The sequence below is a fragment of the Canis lupus genome, chromosome 7 (assembly GCF_003254725.2).
Source record: "Canis lupus dingo isolate Sandy chromosome 7, ASM325472v2, whole genome shotgun sequence".
Taxonomy (NCBI): domain Eukaryota; kingdom Metazoa; phylum Chordata; class Mammalia; order Carnivora; family Canidae; genus Canis; species Canis lupus.
Window position 1 is genome coordinate 45,167,841 of NC_064249.1, and position 19,028 is coordinate 45,186,868.

General features: G+C 45.5%; 1 protein-coding gene and 1 long non-coding RNA gene across 3 annotated transcripts in view; one reads left to right on the forward strand and one right to left on the reverse strand.

The window, feature by feature from the left end:
- Positions 1–19,028, reverse strand: part of LOC112647800 (urea transporter 2) — a 398,379-nt gene that overhangs the window by 42,244 nt on the left and 337,107 nt on the right. The gene's annotated exons all lie outside the window — the stretch shown is intronic.
- LOC118355352 (uncharacterized) lies at positions 893–7,972 on the forward strand. The gene is made up of 3 exons (XR_004817681.2): positions 893–1,449; positions 5,270–5,516; positions 6,438–7,972. It is a non-coding gene; the product is annotated as an uncharacterized LOC118355352 (long non-coding RNA).

A 19,028-nucleotide genomic window follows, 5' to 3' on the forward strand; every position in this document is an offset into this window, starting at 1 on the left:
AAATCCATGTTTCTGGGGCACCTGGGTGGCTCAGTGGTGGAGCATCTGCCTTTGGCTCAGGTCATGATCTCGGGGTCCTGGGATGGAGTCCCACATTGGGCTCCTTGCAAGGAATCTACTTCTCCCTCTGCCTGTGTCTCCGCCTCTCTCTCTATTTCTTATGAATAAATAAATAAAATCTTAAAAAAAAATCCAGGTTTCATATTTAGGTGATACTGATTGCCTCCTTGCTAGAAAAATCAGAAAATTGATTTTCTTATGCTTTTATCAATTTTTACTAATTTTATTATTATTCTTACTTTGTCAGGGTTATACCATTTCATTCTATTCTTTAATTGCAATTCATAGTTATCATACATTTCTATTCCTATCTATTGAAGAAAGCATACCACACGCGCGCACACGCACACACACACACACACACACACACACTCCTGAACATAAAAAGGAATTCAGTGATTATTACTAGTTCTTTTATTATAGTTTACACGTTCCCAAATTCTTATTGTGGGTGACATTTTATCACACACACATAGCACCTAATTCACATACATATATATTCACAAGAAGCTCCATAGATGCTTTATCTCTTGAGTTGTTCCATTTTGGGGAATGCCTATATGTTGCTCAAAGGACAAATTTATTCATTATTTACATATTTCCTGATGTCTAATGAGTGCACTCTAGAGCTAAAATCTTGACAAAGATTAAAGTGTCTCTAAGGGTATCTCACAAAGTTGCATTGAAACATTCAAAATCCCTTCCAAATCACAATGACAGCAACTGGAAGAGCTCCTCTACAGTATTAAGCCATTATAAGGTGTGGCAGCCAGCCACCACGGTGGCCCTTGGTGACCCTTGCCTCCCAGTACTCACAGAGCTGATCCGTGTAACCAGCAGGACATCATGGGAATGAGGCTCTGTGGCTTCGGAGGCTAGTTTATTAAAGACCTTGCCACTTCAGCCTTGCCCTCTTAGGGCATTTGCTCTGGAGGAGCTGCTGCCATGTCATGATGGCGCTCTAGCAGCCTTGGGAGTTCCTCATGGAGAGGCAGAGACCTCCTGGCAACAACCAGCATCAGCTGGCTAGCTGCACAGCAGACTCTTCTTGAGAGCAGACTCCAGCTCCAGTAAAGCCTTCAGACTACGGCAACCCTGGCTGTCATCTTGACATCTTGTCATCTCATTAGAGATCCTAAGCCAGAGCCACCAGGTAGGCTGCTGCTGCTCCTGGATTCCTGGCCAAGGACATTTTTATTATTTTAAGTTGGCTAAGTTTTGGGCAATTTGTTATACATCGGTAGACAACTAATACATTAACCATTAATATCGCCTCAAGGATCTAATTAGCCAGTCTCTTAGCAAGAGCCCAGAAAGGCATATTTTTTATGGAAGAAAAAGTTCTTGGGAAGAAGGAAGGAACAGACACTACTGAACACCTTCTATGTGGTAGGTATTGTTACCTGTGTTTCTTTTCTTTTCTTTTCTTTTCTTTTCTTTTCTTTTCTTTTCTTTTCTTTTCTTTTCTTTTCTTTTTTTCTTTTTCCTTTTTCTTTTTTTTTCTTTTTTTTAAAGATTTTATCCATTTACTGAGACACAGAGAGAGAGGCAGAGACACAGGCAGAGGGAAGCAGGCTCCATGCAGGGAACCCGATGTGGGACTCGATCCCTGGTCTCCAGGATCATGCCCTGGGCTGCAGGTGGTGCTAAACCACTGCTAAACCAGTGCCCTGTTACCTGTGTTTTCTTACCTAATCCTCATAACAAGCATGTAGGGCAGTGTAGAGGGCACTTGCTTACCCATTCAGAGGTAGCCTGTTGACACAATGAGATGATAGTTCATAAAAGAAAGATCTGTTGGCTTCAGGGAATCACTTTTCTATTGGTTGAGCCTCATTGGGTAGAAATGTCTCTTGGGGGAAAAAAACCAGCTCTGGCTGGGGATCAGTTGTGAAACACAATCACCCACTAGTTGAGGAATATACATATACACACACCCAGCCCCGTGGCTCACTTGGAGAAGTGCCAACTAGCATTACCTTCAAGGAGGTTTAATGAGAGACAACATTTAAAGGTAGGATCAGAAAGCAAAGTAAGAAAATACTGAAACAGTGAATGCATCTCATCGTTTGATTATTTGCAAGGAAGGGCCTCTCATCTTGCAGCCTTAGAGGATGTGAAAGACATGAACCCTGTCCTCTAGGAACGGAGAGGTGGTTAGACACATAAAAAACAACGCAGGATGTATTATCTGGGAGATCCCATGCTGGAACCCGTAGTGTGGCTTACTCAATCCTTCTGGGGTACCTTACTATATTCAAGAGGCTAAAATCAAATTTCTCAGCTTCCCTTGCAGCTAAAATTTTAGGATAAAATCAGGGGTTGTCAGAGGCATTTAGGCAAAACTTAAAAGGTAGAAGTGAAGCAGAAGTCTTGCTCTTTCAGCTGTGTGTGTGGTTTTTTTTTTTGAAAGCAAGGTCATGGACAGATGATGTTTTCTTGTTTTCTGCCAATGTGCTTAGCCATCAGCTTTGTGGGGTTTGAGGGGTGGGAGCTAGAGTGACTTCATGATTCTGGCTTCCTGATTCCTGGAATATCAGGAATATCATTCCTGTTCATGGTTCTTGAGCTCAGTAGTTTCAGTGGAGGCCTTGGAGGTAGTGGCCCCTATGGGTCAGTTTTATAGTGTTCCAGGAGTAATTTCTGGCCCAACCTAGAAAGCTCACTCCTACAACTCTGCCCCAAATTTCGTGACCCCACCCCCAGGTTCTTGTACTAAATCCCTTTCTGTTTAAAATATCTGTAGTGGTTTCTGTTTTCTGTACTGAACCCTGAGTAAGAGATGCCATAAGAAAGGAGATTAGGGCAGGAGATGGGAAAGAAGGGGTAATTAGGAAGGAATTTTTGGAGGAGCTAATGTTTTAGCTTAAAGGAAGAAGGATTTTAAACAGTCCAGAAGAGATGAGGGCTCCTGAGTGGGAATGATTACAAGAATCTGTTTATCTTTCCCCCATGTTGGTACCTCCCTAGCACCTTCCACTCTTCAGCAGGACGGGTTATGGTTTTTGTTAAGGCCTGCACTTGAATGGATAGTCACTTGGAGTTTCTGTTTGCCATCATGGAAAATGTGTTATTTCAGTATGGGATTCAACACCCAGAAAACAGATTCTCATGGAGTCCCCTGATGGATCCTACAAAGACAAATACATCTGGAGAAGGCAGTGCCTTTCCTTTCCTGGTGCCTTCCTTCATCATCCTGCTGGAAACTGCACGGTGCTGTCTGGGCTCAGCTCCTGATCACCTATCTCCCTTGGGGAGGATAAAACGGAGGGACCAGGTGTTCTCTGACATGGCAAATCAGAAGAAAAATCACTGTTTTGGGAGTGAGGAGACCTGGGGTCTAAATTTAGCTCTGCTGCCTACCAGCTGTTTAACCTTGGGCAAGTTTAGTGAATAGCCAAATCTTTACTATCTTGTGAATCTGCCCACTTTTCTCCATCTTTAAAGGCTGCAGCCTTAATTCAGACCATTATCATTTCTCCTGTTATATAACTCCTATTATCTTCACAATCCATTTTCCTTAGGGCATTCAGAATAATCTTGCAAGAATGCAAATTAGGTCACATCATCCCTTCTTTAAAAGACCGTTTAACGCTTCCCAGTGGCCCCAGGATGCCCAAACTACTGGGCAGGACATCAAGTCTGACACGGTCTCAGCGGGCCTCCTCTCCTGAAGAGCCTGTATTTTGAGGTGAACTAGAACCAGTGGTTCTCAAAGTGGGACATTCATCCTGAGGGAGATGTAAGACACTCAGGCCATTGGGGTGAGGTCAGAAAATACTAGAACTTATGGGGTGCCTGGGTGGCTTAGTCAATTGAATGGCTGCCTTTGGCTCAGGTCACGATCCTGGAGTCCTGGGATCCAGCGCCACATCAGGCTCCCTGCTCAGTGGGGAGCCTGCTTCTCCTTTTCCCTCTGCTGTGCTCTCTCTCAAACAAACAAGCTTAAAAAAGAAAATATTAGGACTTCTATGTATATTTTTATCTAAAAATTGAGATAAACTTAAGATGTCCTGGTTCAGATCCTTTTTCAAGTTGTCACATGTCATGTATGGACCTTGTATATCATGTGTGAAGGTCAGCATGCAAGATCAGGAGGCTGATGGCTGCCGATGCAGCTTCTGGAGTCAATCCTGGATAAGTACTTTTTATTATCCAGGATTGGATATTATTATTATTATTATTATCATCATTCTGGAATAGAGTGGTTTCCCATGGTACTAAGGGATTTACACAAAATGGACACTTAGGATTAACAAGATTCTTACAAAGACTTCAGCATATAAAGAAAGATTGATAGAAAAGCCCAAATAAATCACAGGAAAGTGCTGGGGCTATTGTTTCCTCAGTTCTGCTTATGTTCTGATTATTCCAGCCACATTAGAAAGTAAAGGCAATGACAACCTAATTAGCCATGACAAGAACTAGGCCCCTCAAATGTCAGGATTATGAAATCTAGTTTAAAAAGGATTTACATTTTCTGTCATTAAAGATGACCCTCACCTAACTGCATATGTGGCTTGACATACTGGCTGATGTACGTACAGAAATATAATTTGCAATTAAACAAATGTATAGGGGGGTGCCTGTTCAAAAATATTTTTCTGGTAGAATTGCACAATAAAAAAATTTGGAGTCCACCGAACTAAGCCCGAATTTGGGTCTGGATTGTGCAAGGACTTGATCCTAGATCCAATACATATCCTCTGGCCTAATACAAGAATGTGAACCTCCTGGTTTTTGATGCTTTTAATGCATTTATAGGGCAGGGTTGTTACTGTGCCGTATATTTTCAGTGGATTTTAAAGGGGTAAACTTCAAAATCTGGGAGTTTTTATCTGCAAAATCATTTGATTTAATATTATCTACTATTTACTGAGAATAAAAAAAGGTCAATATTATGCACCGTACGAAATTTTGTCACTGATAGGATGGGTTCTGGCAACCTGCACCCTCGTGATGGTGAATTGCCTCCTGACATTAGGACCAATTGGATCACACACCAGTTCCATCATTAGAAGCCAGCGAGCAATGCCCTTTTTTGCTCCAGTCATTCTTGAAGTAATTTGTTTACCCCAGCCATCAGAGCACAGTCAATAAACTGCAGGGATTGACAAAGTGGCACTGTACAGGCAACACGGAAAATTGGAAAAGTGAATTGTAGGTGGTGAGTGACTAGCAATAAATAATCAGCTTATTCCCGTTGCAGAAATGTCTATGACTGGGAGAAAATCTGGCCAGTGAAAAATTTGAATCAGACAAAAGTGGGCCACTTAATTCTGCATGAATACACTTGAGAGCGAATATGTTCTGATTCTCCAAGCAAGATGGCTCTTCACAATACTTGGCTTTGTTAAAACCATGTCTGCTGACACTTGGACTCTCTCCAGTTACCTGGCATCTGAAATTATACCTTTAGTGATTCACTCCTTTGAACTAAACACAGATGTCTTCAGGTATCCTCTTTTGAAGAACAAGCACCCTTGGGAAGATTTAGCACAGTGAGTCAAAGATCTCTTAGCATGGCTTGGTCTATTAAATGGTCACCCCTGCAAGGGAGAGCTCTGGGACGGTATGAAGGCTCCAGGCATCCTGGGGATGGGGGCGGGTGCAAGGTGGCGGGGAACCCGGGAAAGGGTGAGATGATGCTTGAGAGAAGGATAAAGGGTACAGAAGGAGGGTGCCAAAGGCCAGGTCGAATGGTTTCAGTTTAAACAAAGAAATCAATTTTAACTCTTTAGTTTGGGTCTAACACAGACCGTGTCAAGCACTGAATTTATCATAATCCTCTGGACTTGGGAAGGCATCATATCTTTCAGAATTAATTCAGCATAATATAACAGTCAAAGGACTTCAAATAAATACAATCAACTTTTGGTTTTTAGTGAACCTGCCATCAGCTCGTTGGTTTTTGACAGGCAATCAGGGACACAAATCAGTACTCCCGGGGCAATCACACCCATTTTCTTATCAATTATGGACAAACAAGACAGGAAGGTGAATTTCTAGAAAGAATAGAAAAATGCTCTTCCATGCACCAAATTGTTGTGATTAGGGACTACCTGTCATACATCTTGTAGGATCCCATTTCTCATTGTTATTGTGGATGATTGAGCAGCGGCCATTCTGATGGAATCTTTTTGATGATTTCATTTCTGATGTTCACCTCCCTGCTTGTTCAAGCTGCACATCTGGTCAATATCCTCCCCACACTGCACACAACTGATTGATTTAGTAGATTCAGTGGGAAAAAAAAATCAAAGTAGTTTGACAAAAATGTAGTTTTTTTTTGATAGAAGTTATTAGTCTATCGCTAACTAAATTGATAGGTTACTTTTATCTTGTTTTTTTTCTTTTGTTTTTGTTTTTGTTTTCAGAAATAACAAGTTTAGCTGACTAAAAAGACCAGGTGTCTAATCGACTTGGCTGGTTGTACTGACAGATATTTGATATGACATCAATTGACTAAACTGACGGGAATTTGAATGAGTACAGTCAAAATGTTTGAATCCATCATCGGGGAGTGTCAACCAATTTTTGCTCTGGAGAAAGCACTCAAGTGTCTGCATTTTACCATGAGGAAGTACAAGCTGTTTGGCCTCAAGAAATAGAAAGTGATCCAAGAGAAGACTCCTTTGAAAGAACCTGAGTGATTTTTTGTGTGTGTGCCTTCTGATCTTTTGCAAGAACCTAAGTGTGTTTGGGAAAGACCAGCTTATGTGCCCATTACAGTTACTTGGTCTCCAGGGAAGGCAGATGCAGCAGAAGTGAGTCTGGGCAGATATGTTTTTCATATTATGCTAGAGACCTTACACTTATCCTGTTCCTGAGGTTTCCAGGGCCAGACCATGCAAAAGCAGAGCAGTAGGTATAAAGGGTTTTCAGGTTTCCATAATCCATGTTCCTGCCACCCGACCCTGCCTCAGATTCTTTCTTCCACCTTTGTCCTCCCTCATCAAGGTGTTCAACTCTCCTACTGCCCCTCTCTGGGGAAAATAGTCTCTACTCCCCTTAAGGAATAGGTGACAAATCCCACTACTCACTAAGCCTCCCCAAGAGAGACGACGTTGGCCAGGGACTGACATTTTAGTTGAACACTTACTATGTCCCAGGAACTGTGCTGAGTACTTTACACATGTTCCTAACAACTACTAACCATTCCATGGCTCATTTATGGTCTTTTGACAGTTCATGAAATAACTCTCTTGGCTGAAGTTGAGAGCTGAGGTTCTGCAAAATTTCCAGATATGTTTGACTTGCTCTAGGCAGTGAACTGGATCCCAGAGATGTGGGGTCTTGGGTACCATGCGCAGCCACACATAGCCACACACACCCTGGCACACCCTCAGCCAGCATCAGTTACTGCAGTGGCCGACGCAGAGGCTCTGATGGTTCAGACCTTTCAACCCATTTTGCCAAACCAGGAACTTCTCTGATAAGACCAAAAGAAAGCTCCTGAGCTTGTCTGAGGAAGCACATGTCACTCGAGGTCAGCAGAAGAGACCTAAAAGTTGAGGGTTGCCAAGGCTTTTTCTTGTCTTACTATAGATTTGGGTCCCTTAAGTCAAAGCTTACAAATGGGTCAGTCTGATGAGATCATTTGAGGAAAAGACTTTTTTTTAAAAAAGATTTTTATTTATTTGAGAGAGAGAGCAGAGAGAAAGAGCACGAGTTAGTGCATGAGCAGGGGGGAAGTGCAGAGGAAGAGAGAGAGAAGCAGACTCCCTGCTGAGGAGGGAGCCCCATGCAGGTATCCATCCCAGGACCCCAAGATCATGACCTGAGCCAAAGCCAGGTGCTTAACCAGCCGAGCTACCCAGGCTCCCCAGACCTTTTCTTTTTTCTTCCTTCCTTCCTTCCTTCCTTCCTTCCTTCCTTCCTTCCTTCCTTCCTTTCCTTCTTTCTTTTTTCTTTCTTTCTTTCTTTCTTTCTTTCTTTCTTTCTTTCTTTCTTTCTTTCTTTCTTTCTTTCTTTCTTTCTTTTCTTTCTTTCTTTCTTTCTTTCTTTCTTCTTTCTTTCTTTCTTTCTTTCTTTCTTTCTTTCTTTCTTTCTTTCTTTTTCTTTCTTTCTTTCTTCCTTCCTTCCTTCCTTCCTTCCTTCCTTCCTTCCTTCCTTCCTTCTTTCTTCTTTCTTTCTTTCTTTCTTTCTTTCTTTCTTTCTTTCTTTCTTCTTTTTTTTTAAGATTTATTTATTTTAGACAGAGAGCATGCACAAGCAGGGGCAGACAGAGACAGGAAGCAGGCTCCCCAATGAGTGCCCAAGGTGGGGCCTGATCTCATGACCCTGAGATCATGACATGAGCTGAAACCAAGGGTCCAATGTGCTTAACCAATGGGGTCGCCCAGGAGCCCTGTGGTGCAGACTTTTGATGACTTCATTCAGTCAACATTTAACTCAGTGGCGCAGATGTCAGGTTGGGCAGGGGGAGTCCTGGATCACTAGGGCAGAGAGCTAGCCCCATGGACTGTACACATATAAGAAAAAAGCCCCATTATAATTAAGATGACATCAAAGCAGTTTCCTTTAGAGACCTGAACGGTGAACTGGTTCAGACTTGCTCCTTTCTTACTGTATAGCCACGAGGTAGTTACATTACAAAGCATGTGCACTGTCCTTCTTGGACATTCAGGGTCAGGGTCAGTTGCTCAGAGGGGTGGGAAGAAGCTTGGGAAAGGAGGAGATGGATGAGAGATCCAGTTCTGGTCAGGCTCTCCTACTCGTCTTTTATATATTAGGTGACACTGGTGCTTCTCTATAAATGTACCTTTATCACTCCAAATTTCTTTTTCATAGTGCCTCCATATGGCAGGTTAGGCTCAAGCTCAGAGAGGTTAAGTGACTTGCCTAAAGCCACACAGCCAGTCAGCATGAGTCAGTATGATGCTGTAGGTTGGGGCATGCACTTTTTTTTGCCTTTTCTTTTCTTTCTTTTTTTTTTCTTTAAAGATTTTATTTATTTATTCATGAGAGACACAGAGAGAGCGGCAGAGACACAGGCAGAGGGAGAAGCAGGCTCCCTGCGGGGAACCCAATGCAGGACTTGATCCCAGGACCCCAGGATCATGCCTTGAGCTGAAGGCAGACATTCAACCACTGAGCCACCCAGGTGTCCCTCTTTTGCCTTTTCTATACAGTGTAGTACTGTGCTGATCACCCTGAGAGGCAGCAGCCAGGTTTGGAGGAATGAGGGACAGCACAGGGAAGTGGTAAAGAATAAGCTCTGGAGCCAGATTACAAAGTTTGAGCCTTAGGCCCTCCCCCACCTCCACCCCTGCCCGCTTTTCAGTATCATGACCTTGGCCTAATTTTAGGGCCTATGTTCTCCCATTTGTGGTACTATCTACCCAAAGCTGGTTCTGTGGGCATGTGACCAGGGCAGTTTTATACAGTCTTATGCTTCAAAGGATTGGGGTTTGTTGCTCTATAATCAGCATCTTGAAATTCTTAATAATTCAAACATGTTCAATTGTTCAAAATCTTAAATTTGTGTCTTGTAAGTGAAGTTTGACAGACAGTGGGCCATGAATGTGGGAGGCTTGGATCCTTGGCTGACACTCTGGCCTGCCTCCTGCTGCCTCTCCCTCCTGGCCCCTCACCCAGGGATTGCTGCTGCCCTCTGTGCTCAGGTGTGCTCAGGTGTGGGGAGGGGTATAGTTACCTGAGGCACGCAGCAGCATCTGGCCTCTTCCTGGTACCAAGTGAAACGGGGCCAAGAGGTTGCAGTCCCTTGGGGGTCATCCATTCACAGTGGGCTGGAGTCAGGGGCTTGTGGGAAGGTGAGACACCTGGCTCAACTCCCCTATGCTGCCTGGGACGTGGTGCGGCACTCTGATGGCCAAGGGCAGGGAAGCCCGCAGGTAGTGGGTCTTTTGTGCACATATAAATTTGGTGGGGTGGAGTGGGGGGGCATGTGGTGACACCTAGCAAGAGTCCCTGTGCCCCTGGGAATGCAACATTAAATAGCAGATGAAAACAGCATAACAAGTCAGGAGAGAGAGGGAGGAAAGGAGGGAGAGAGAGGGAAAAAACCACCTGAGGAAGAATGAAAGAAAAAGTTTCACCTTTCAGTACCCTTAACTGCATGTTTCCCCTGCTATTTTTGAACAAAGCCCACCTATTTTCCTTTTGCACTGGACCTCACAAATTCTGCGCTGTGCCCCCCGAATCCACCCCAGGGCTTGTTGGGGGGGGTAGATGAGTGAGCACCTGACAGTACCCGGGACAGGAAGGTGTGTGCGCAGGGCTCAGTTCACTCTTGGCCATTTCCTGGCTGGAGCTGTGAGCCATGGTGAGGTTAGGTCCCCTTTCTTTGGAGAGAGAGGGCCACAGTCATGCTTCAAGGAGGGGGGAGTCCCTCTGCCCATCAAGCCTGTAATTAAACAGAATTATCTGACCTCTTCCTAACTCCTGATGAGCTTCTTTAAATCGGGCCAGGTATTGAGTGGTAACTACTTTTGCAATAGTCGGAGTGGGCAGGGGCCAAGGCTCTGGCAGGCATCTCGCTGAGCCCAACTGGAAGGAAGCAGGGGGATCGTCATGTGGTCACATCCGCTGTGATTCAGCTCATTTCCAGCATGATAATGAATTCAAGAAACGAGCTTCTGAAATGAACTCTCCATCAGGAGGGAGGCAGTAATTGTGCTGGTTATTAGCGATTACTCCTGGATGGGGGTTAGGGGTGTGAGCAATAGAATTAAATGAATTTCCTTTGAAAGTTCTGCTGCGCAAAGTAAGAGATATAAATGCTACATTATGCGTTTAAAATACCTCCTGGGTTTGGTTTATAGACTTGTTTATATTTATATATTTATTTGAATGTTTATGGCTTTCGCTCTGTCATTTCACATTGGTATCTCCATACTCATTATGGTTTTATGGCTGCCTTTTGGAAACCAGTGGCTGCACACAACACCAGCATGTGATTTGATGAGAGAAGGAGATCCAGAAAGGAAAACAAGTTTAATATTGTAGTTCGGGGGGTGGGGTGGGATGGAGGAGAGCCTTCCCTTGGGGTCAGAAAGTTAAAAATGAAGCTCAAGGTCTGCAAGCTTTAGTTAGAATCTTGGGGAGTCATTGCTTAGAAGGCCAAGAGATGGTCAAGTTCGGCTCCCCTCACCCCTCACCCCTACCCTCCTTTCCGCCGCGGGAAGATGAGGAAGTGGAGGCCTTGAGAGGAAGAGAGACTGATCAGAGATCTCATAGCTTATTGTTCAGGGGTCAAGACAGGGGCCCAGGTGTCCTGACATCCACGGCTCCTCCATATCCACCCTCTTCCTGTCTTGCACACAGGGATGCTTCTCCACTGGGCATAGCAGCCACTGTGCTTAAAGCCCATGATACTTTCAAGGGCCCACAACATTGCTTTAATTTCTTTTAAAATCGGAAGGAAAAAAACCCCACATATAACCCAGCCTGCATTATCATTATATTCATCTCGATACCCATGCAGTCATAAAATACAATTTTTAATATTTTTTTTTTCTGGAGAAAGGGACCTATGAAAACCAAGTGCTTAGGGGCCCCACAAGCCATAAGGCAGCCTGCCAATACCAACTGCCCAAGAGAGCCGTGGGGAAGTGCAGGAGGTGGGGAGCAGTCCACTGAATCCCCTCTGCCCCATCCACAGAGATGAGGTTCTGCTCCCGTCCCACCCCCATGCCTTGTAGGCCCCCCACACCTCAGATGCCTTTTTGTCTCTCTGCAGGGAGACTATTTCAAACAGGAAAGAGGAAGCTCTGAGAAATGCCTTATGATGGGTAGAGAGTGACAGATATAACCAATGCGGGTAAACACACACCGAGCAGCAAGCCCCTACTGACTAGGTTTTGATCACAAGGCACCTGATGATGTTCTGAGTCTCAAGGTCTCTACGGTACGGTACGTGTGAGCCACAACTGCTGTATGAACGTGTGAGTGGCCCATTTAGTAAAAAAAGATTCCATTCAGTGAAAGGTGAGATCTGTTGGGTACCTCTGGTTGGGTATATACTGGTGGGCTTGCACTCCTCAGGTCTGATCAGCCTGTGAGGCTCCCCGATCTCAGCAAAAGAGATCGTCACTCACTGCTATGGACTGAATGACTATGTCCTCCAAATCCACATGTTGAGTGTGATGTATTAAGAAGTGGAGTCTTTGGGAGGTGATTAGGTCATGGGGGTGCAGCCCTCATGGATGGGATGAGTATCCTTGTCAAAGAGACCCCATAGAGAGCCCCACTGCCCATCCCACAGTGTGAGGACATAGCCCAGCAGAGCCGTCTATGAACCAGGAAGTGGGTCCTTACCAGACACTGAATCTGGGGCGCCTTGATCTTGGACTTCCCAGGCTCTGGAACTGTGAGAAATAAATGATTGTTGTTTATGAGCCACCCAGTCAGTGGTTTTTATTACAGTGGCCGGAATGGTCTAAGACACCCACCCGGGTGCTCAGGACTCTCTTCCTCTCACCCCACACCACAACATGCCAACTCCTGTTAGCTCCACCTCCACGTCACATCTGGGACTGGCTTTTTGCATCACCGTCACCTCTGGGGCAGAGCCCAAGGCAGCAGCATCTGTCTCCTGGTCCATGTGTCTCAGCTTCCTCCAGTACCTGCCTCCGTCAGCCTAAGCAGCCAGAGTGGTCGTTTGGCTATGCAGCATGAGGCCCTTCCCCACTGAAGGCCCCTCCGGAGACTGCCCAGCTCATGAAAACACAAGCCAAAGTCCTTCTGCCTCCCACCTGGCCTCCACCACCTGACCTCTGGCTACAGCTTTGACACTGTCTCCTGCCCCACCTAGGGCATGTTACAGCCAGTCCTGCCCTATGACCTTTGCATGTGCCACTCCCTCTGTTTACACCACCTTCCCCTGGTGAGCCATGGCTTCTCAGGCATTCTCCAGACACCTCTCCACGGTAGCACACACACCACACTCCTTCCCACCCCACCCACATTCCTCAGTACATTACCACCACCTGAAGCTCTCAAACCCCCCTTTGTTCCTGTCCTTCCCTCCCCCTGAGATGAAGCCCCTTGAGGGTAGGAACCCTGGTCTACTGTCAAATCTCTAGGCTGAAAACAAATCGCATGTTCAAATAACATTTGCTGAATGAATAAAAGTCTGGGGCTGTAGCTGTTTTTTTTTTTTTTTTAAGTCTCAACATCTGTCCATATGGGCAGTTTTCCTATTTTCATCTCAGGTTTGGATCTTCAAATTTGGTCATTCCTCTTCTGGCCCCTGCCTACATCTATCCCCTCATATCCTCTGAAGTGCATTCCAGAAATAGCCAGGTGGCTGGTCTCCTGGCCCCTCTTCCTTTGCCCAGGGAGGGTACTCCTGAGACATGTCAGACCAGGTGGCCTGCTGAGCACCCTTGGGAGGCTACTGGCAGCCTCAGACCAGCATCCAGCCCTGCCTCTCACCCTGCCTGTCTTCCCCTCTTGGCTGCATGGTTCTGTGGTTTTGTCTTTTTGTTTTTTTTTTTTCAGTTTCTGAAATGGGCCCCGATACCTCAGGCCATAACTTCTGTATACCATAATTTATCATGACAGTGGTATTACTCAAAACAGTTCTCAAACTGGAAGACAGAGAAGGGAGAGGGAGAAGAAAAAAACCACTCCCTACTCCAATAAATTTCCAACAGAACTACACACAGAGGAAGAATGTGAGCAGCCAAGCTAATGGAGGGGTGCTGGGGAAACCCTGCTGGCACATTTTGTCCACTAGCTCAGCTAGAATTTTCAGGACACACACCAAGAGCCCTATGGATGTTGGGCTGGGCACTGGGGCAGAGGTGAGAGTGGGGTGCAGAGGTGCTCCATTCAAGGTGGGGGCAGATGATAGGCAGGTGGTTCTGTCCCAGAGTGTGGAGCATCTCCACGAAGAAGGGAAGGGGGCCCAGGGTAGGAGCTTCTCTCAGCTGGGGAGCTAGTCTTTGGGGAGGAGGCAAAGATATGAGTGGATGTCAGTGGAGAGTGTAGGCCTCGGCGTGGAAGTGAGCAGTATGGTCAGCTCCAGGAACCACAGAAACACAGAAGACACAGGGAAGGGGAGGGCAACAAGAAGGCAGGCTGGATGCCACTCAGAGGAGTGACCGGTTCTGTAGGAACCCTGTGGGCAGGTGCCAAGAAAGTCTTAGCCCCTGAAGAGTTGGCTGGGGTATAGAGCTTAGAAACACACTCTCCTGGCAAATGAGGATTTGGAGGCTGGGAGAGCAGCTGGGAGGCCCTTTCAGACACCCGCTGGAGAAGTGATGAACAGGGACAGCCCACCCTGGGGATCCATTTGTGGTTTCAATGGGGTTGGTGGGCAGACAACTTAGGGGCCATTCCTGGGTGACTAGGACACTGGAGAACCACTTGAGAGCAGGAGGCTTCAGGAGGTGGTGGTGGGGCCTGATGACAGAGGAGGTGGGGGCTGAGTGGTTAGGAGGGCAGAGCAGTTGTGACGGGTGGTTTAGTGTGTCATTGTGGCTGGGCCACCATCCCTGGCTGCTCAAGCACCAACATAGGTGTTGGTACACAGGTACTCTGTGGATGTGATTACAGTCCAGGGTGCATCGGCTGGCTTTCTAAGTAATAGAGATGATCCTAGATGATCTGGGTGGATCAATCAGTTGAAAGGCCTTATGAACAGAACTGGAGCTTCCCTGAGAAAAGAAGTAATTCTACCTGTGGACAGCAGCTTCACCCTGTGCCTGGGAGTCCCAGCTTGCCCTGTGGGTTCTGGACCTGCCAAGCCAGCTCCCACAACCACATAAGCCAATTTCTTGCAATAAATCTCTTCATATACTATGTATTCTCTCCTACTGGTTCTGTTTTTCTGGTTGGCTCCCGACAATACAACAGCTGTGATGGCAGCAAGCCCAGCCCCTTGCCTGCCCCACCTCAGGCCAGGGTGCTTCCTTCCCTGTGCCTCCTGTTTCGGGAGCCTTGTGGAGCTTTAAGAGCAAAGATGAGTCTGTCAAGGGAAGGGCGTTAGGCACCTGCCCATCCTCTGTGTGTACACAAATACACCACCCGTCACTGCAGGATTGGATTCTTGCCTCTCAGAGACATCCAAACCCACCCAGCTCTGTGTGCCTCACTTTAGAAGATCCTCCCTTTCTCTTGTCCAACCCTTGGGCAATTCCCTTTGGGTCTGGCACATCATAGGAGAATCCCCGCACCAGTGTCTTTCTTTCTCTTTTAATTTTGTCTTCCTGCTCCCCAGTAAGGGTTTGAAATATATCCGCAGTGTTTTTAATGAAGATCCTGCTCTACCTGCATATGCCTCCATTAACCAGAGTCAATCTCATCAGGAGTCCTGGGGGTGAGATCAATTCTGCTCCAGATAGCCGTGCCAATTTCCACGGCTTCCAATAGTATTTCAAACCTATCAAGAGCGCTTGGCAAGCCAAACATTTCCACATGGTTTACACACATTAATTAATTTAGCCTCATGCCACCATAGCGAGACAGGAGAGGGCAACTGGAGCGCACAGGTATAGTTTACAGGAGGGGGAGAGGTTCCCTGTGAACAGGGGAGAGGGGACCTTTCCCAAGCAGATGCTTTCCACCTATCCACAATGGGTGGTTGTCTTTTTCTTGGATGGAATCTGCACTGCTCAGCGGGAGAGCCTCCATGAAGCATGAGCAACACAAGCTCTGTGATCCCATTTCTGCAGTGTCTTCATGATTGTAGAGGGGCAAAGCCTCCTTAATGAGTCTGCTCGGGGCAGCCCACTTGATCTAATACTGGCTCCCAAGGACGAAGTCAGGCAAACTGAACAAGGATGCTGCCTGCAAGGCTGCAAGTGTGTGGGATGGGGCCGGGGAGGTGGGCTGGGAGGGGGAGGAGGCCGGAGGGAGAGAAGACGCTGAAAGCTGGCATTACCCAAATACTAGTTTTGTGCGAGGAAATGCATGAGAGTCTTCCTTGGGCCTAATCCTCACAGCAATGGGTTAGGTAATTATTGCTACTTTCTTCTTACAAAAGGTAAAACTTAGGCTCTGCCTGGCTTTAAAGTCTTTGCTGTTTCCTCTATACATGGAAGGAAGAATTCAGTTGCCAAGCTTGAAAGAGGCAGTGAAGCTCAGTGGAGAGGACTTGGTTTGTAGCCCCCACCCTGTGAATTCAGGTAATTCATGGAATGTCTGTGTGTCTCAGTTTAGTTAATGGTTAAATGGACAGACAGTTTTGTGCAGTGGCAAAATGTGGCATCTGAAATAAGACTGCCTTATATTCTAGAATCTTCTATGTCACAGCTTTTTTTTTTTAAATAAAAAAATCTCTAATACCTATCTTATAGGGTTATTGATGAAATGAGATACTGTATATAAAGTGCTTGGCCCAGAGCTGGCCACACTGTTAAATGCAAAATAAATGTTAACTATTATTAATTCCACCTAGAGACACTGTAGAGATCATTTTTTTTTTTTCAGGTCATTTTTAATGAGTTCCTGCTTTTTGTATAACCTTATGCTTGGTACTGGAATAGGTATACAAACACACTGAAAGGTTGTAAAGCATGCTATTATTTTCATATGCAAGGAAACAGTTTAGAAACCTAGTTGCACAAGTAGATAAAAACTGTTGAATCAATGAGGTGGTCAGATTTTAAAGATCAATGCAGAAAGGTTTCACCTCCTAAGGTTTTAGAAGATTAAAAGTCTGGGCAGGGTTTGGAAAGAGGAAAGCACTATGCTTTGGAGAAAGAAGTGTTCTTTTCTGGAGCATGGATAAAGTCTCACAGATGGGGGAGGAAGTGGTGGGTCTGTGTGCACATACACGTGTGTGTGTGCATGCTTGTGTGCACATCTAGGTATATGTGCCTGTGTGTGTGTACATGTGTAGGTCTCTAGATGTATCTGGAGACGTGTGCCTATTTGTGGTTGCGTGTGTCTGTACGTGTGTGGCACATGTGTGCATGCATGTATCTGTGTTTTTGTGTGCATATCTATATGCACATGTGTGCATGTGCGTAGGCAGGGGCACCTGGGGACGGATGTTGGGACGGTTGCCTGGATAGAACCTGTTCTGCTGTGGTGTAACTGTTGCCAGGGTGGAGTCCGGGTAACAGTGCATCACGAGGTCCATGTCTGGGAGTCTTACTTTGGTAGCAAGACTTAGGCTGTAGGGTTCTTGGCTTGTTTCCTAGAGTTCCAGAACTGAGCACCAGAAGACATCTGATTCAGTTTCCAGTCTCTCAGGCTAGTGATATTATCCCAGTTTTCACAAGGCAGAGACTAGTGAGGTGTCAAGAATTATAAGGGCCTGTATGACTGACCCCACTCTCCTAGGTCCTGCCCTCTGTCCCACCACCTTCTGTTAGCAGAGGTAACAACTGATCGGGGAGAGAGAAGAGAGGAGGTGTTAGGGAGGAAGGAAGGGACAATGTCTGTTTTGTTGTGGCAATCCTCACAACAAAAATAAGGACCCAAGGAAGTTTGGGGAGCAAGCCGTGAAGTTAGTAGAGACAACCTCAGTGCTGTTTTCTGACTGGAGGAGGACTGTTCACTCTGCTTTCCCCCATCCACTGCCCCAGTTCCCTTGAACCTTATATGTAATGTCCAATATTCTCTAAAGTGTCTTATTCTTAAAACCCCCATTGCTATAGTACGGTTCCTAGTACTCAGTATCTTTGCGGCCTTCGGCCTAGTACCCTGTACTTGAGTCATCTGAACCACGATGCTACTCAAACCTCTCCTCTCCTAGTAAATAGTCCATCTGTGTGCATTAACCCTTCCCTACACCTGTTAATGCCCTGACTCTGTTCTAATCCTGCACCCTTTCAGCCTATTCCACCAGCAAGCTGTGCACAGGTATTCAAGGTCCTCATCTAAATTACATTTTAAGAAAGAAACAGCACTGAACTCTTCATTTGTTGAGCAGCTCCCCCCGCAGGTGCTTTTTTGCACAGACAAATGCCTTCTCCACTGGCCAGTCTTAGTTCCAAAAGTATTTACTGAAGGAGCACAGAGGCAAGTCATCTGGAAGGGGGTGTTGCTAATGTTGCATGTGCATAGCTAGCTTATTGTTTTTACTTAACTCCAGTACTAAAGATCAATAAAAATAGCAAAGTTTTCCAAAAATCCTTTTATTTTTCCTTCGCATAATATTAAAGAAATGCATAGTCACCACATCTAAGAATATTATTCTTAGGATTTCAGTGTTATTAATGCTTATTACTGGGGATGGCTAGGGGGTGGTGCTGAAGATGATAGGAATGTTAAACCCTGCCTTCCCCCAGCCAACTTTTGCTGCCATTGCTGGTTTGGTATCCATTGGTGTCCTCTGCTCTATATCTGTACAATTTGGTAGAGTTGTTGCCAGCCACATGTGGCCACTGAGCACTTGAAATATGGCTAGTCCAAAGTGAGACGTGCTGTCAATGTAAAATACACACCAAATTTCCAAGACTCAGTACAAAAAAAGAATGTAAAATGTATCATTAATCATTTTTAATGTTGATTATATGTCAAAATGATCCTAGTTTGTATATTAGGTTAAATTAAATAAATTATTAAAATGAATTAAACTTGTTACTTTTTATTTTTAAATGTAATACATTTAATTTCTTAAACTTTTTTTTTTTACTAAAAATTTAAAATTACACATATGATACACATTGATGGTTCACATTACATTTCTACTGGGAAGCCCTGGTCTAGAACCCTGAATCTTTAGTTGTTCGACAATACGAGTTCCAAGTGTCCCTTGGACTTGGTCAGATTCTCTGGAGAACAGATCTGGGGAGTGTCTGATTTATCATCAATAGTCACTTTGTCATCCACCTACGCTGTGGCTAGCCCTTGTAAGGAATGGCGCTTATAGCAGCATTAAAGGTCGCAGAGCTTGAGGATCTGAAAGCCACCTCCAGGGAGCTAGGGACTTGAGCCCAGCTCTGTAGGGCTGGGTGTCTATTAGGGCTCCCTGCCCCTCTCCAGGCCACAATGCTTTGCTTCACCCTGTCAGGGGGAACCAGACCAGGGAGGCCAGGGGTTGAGTG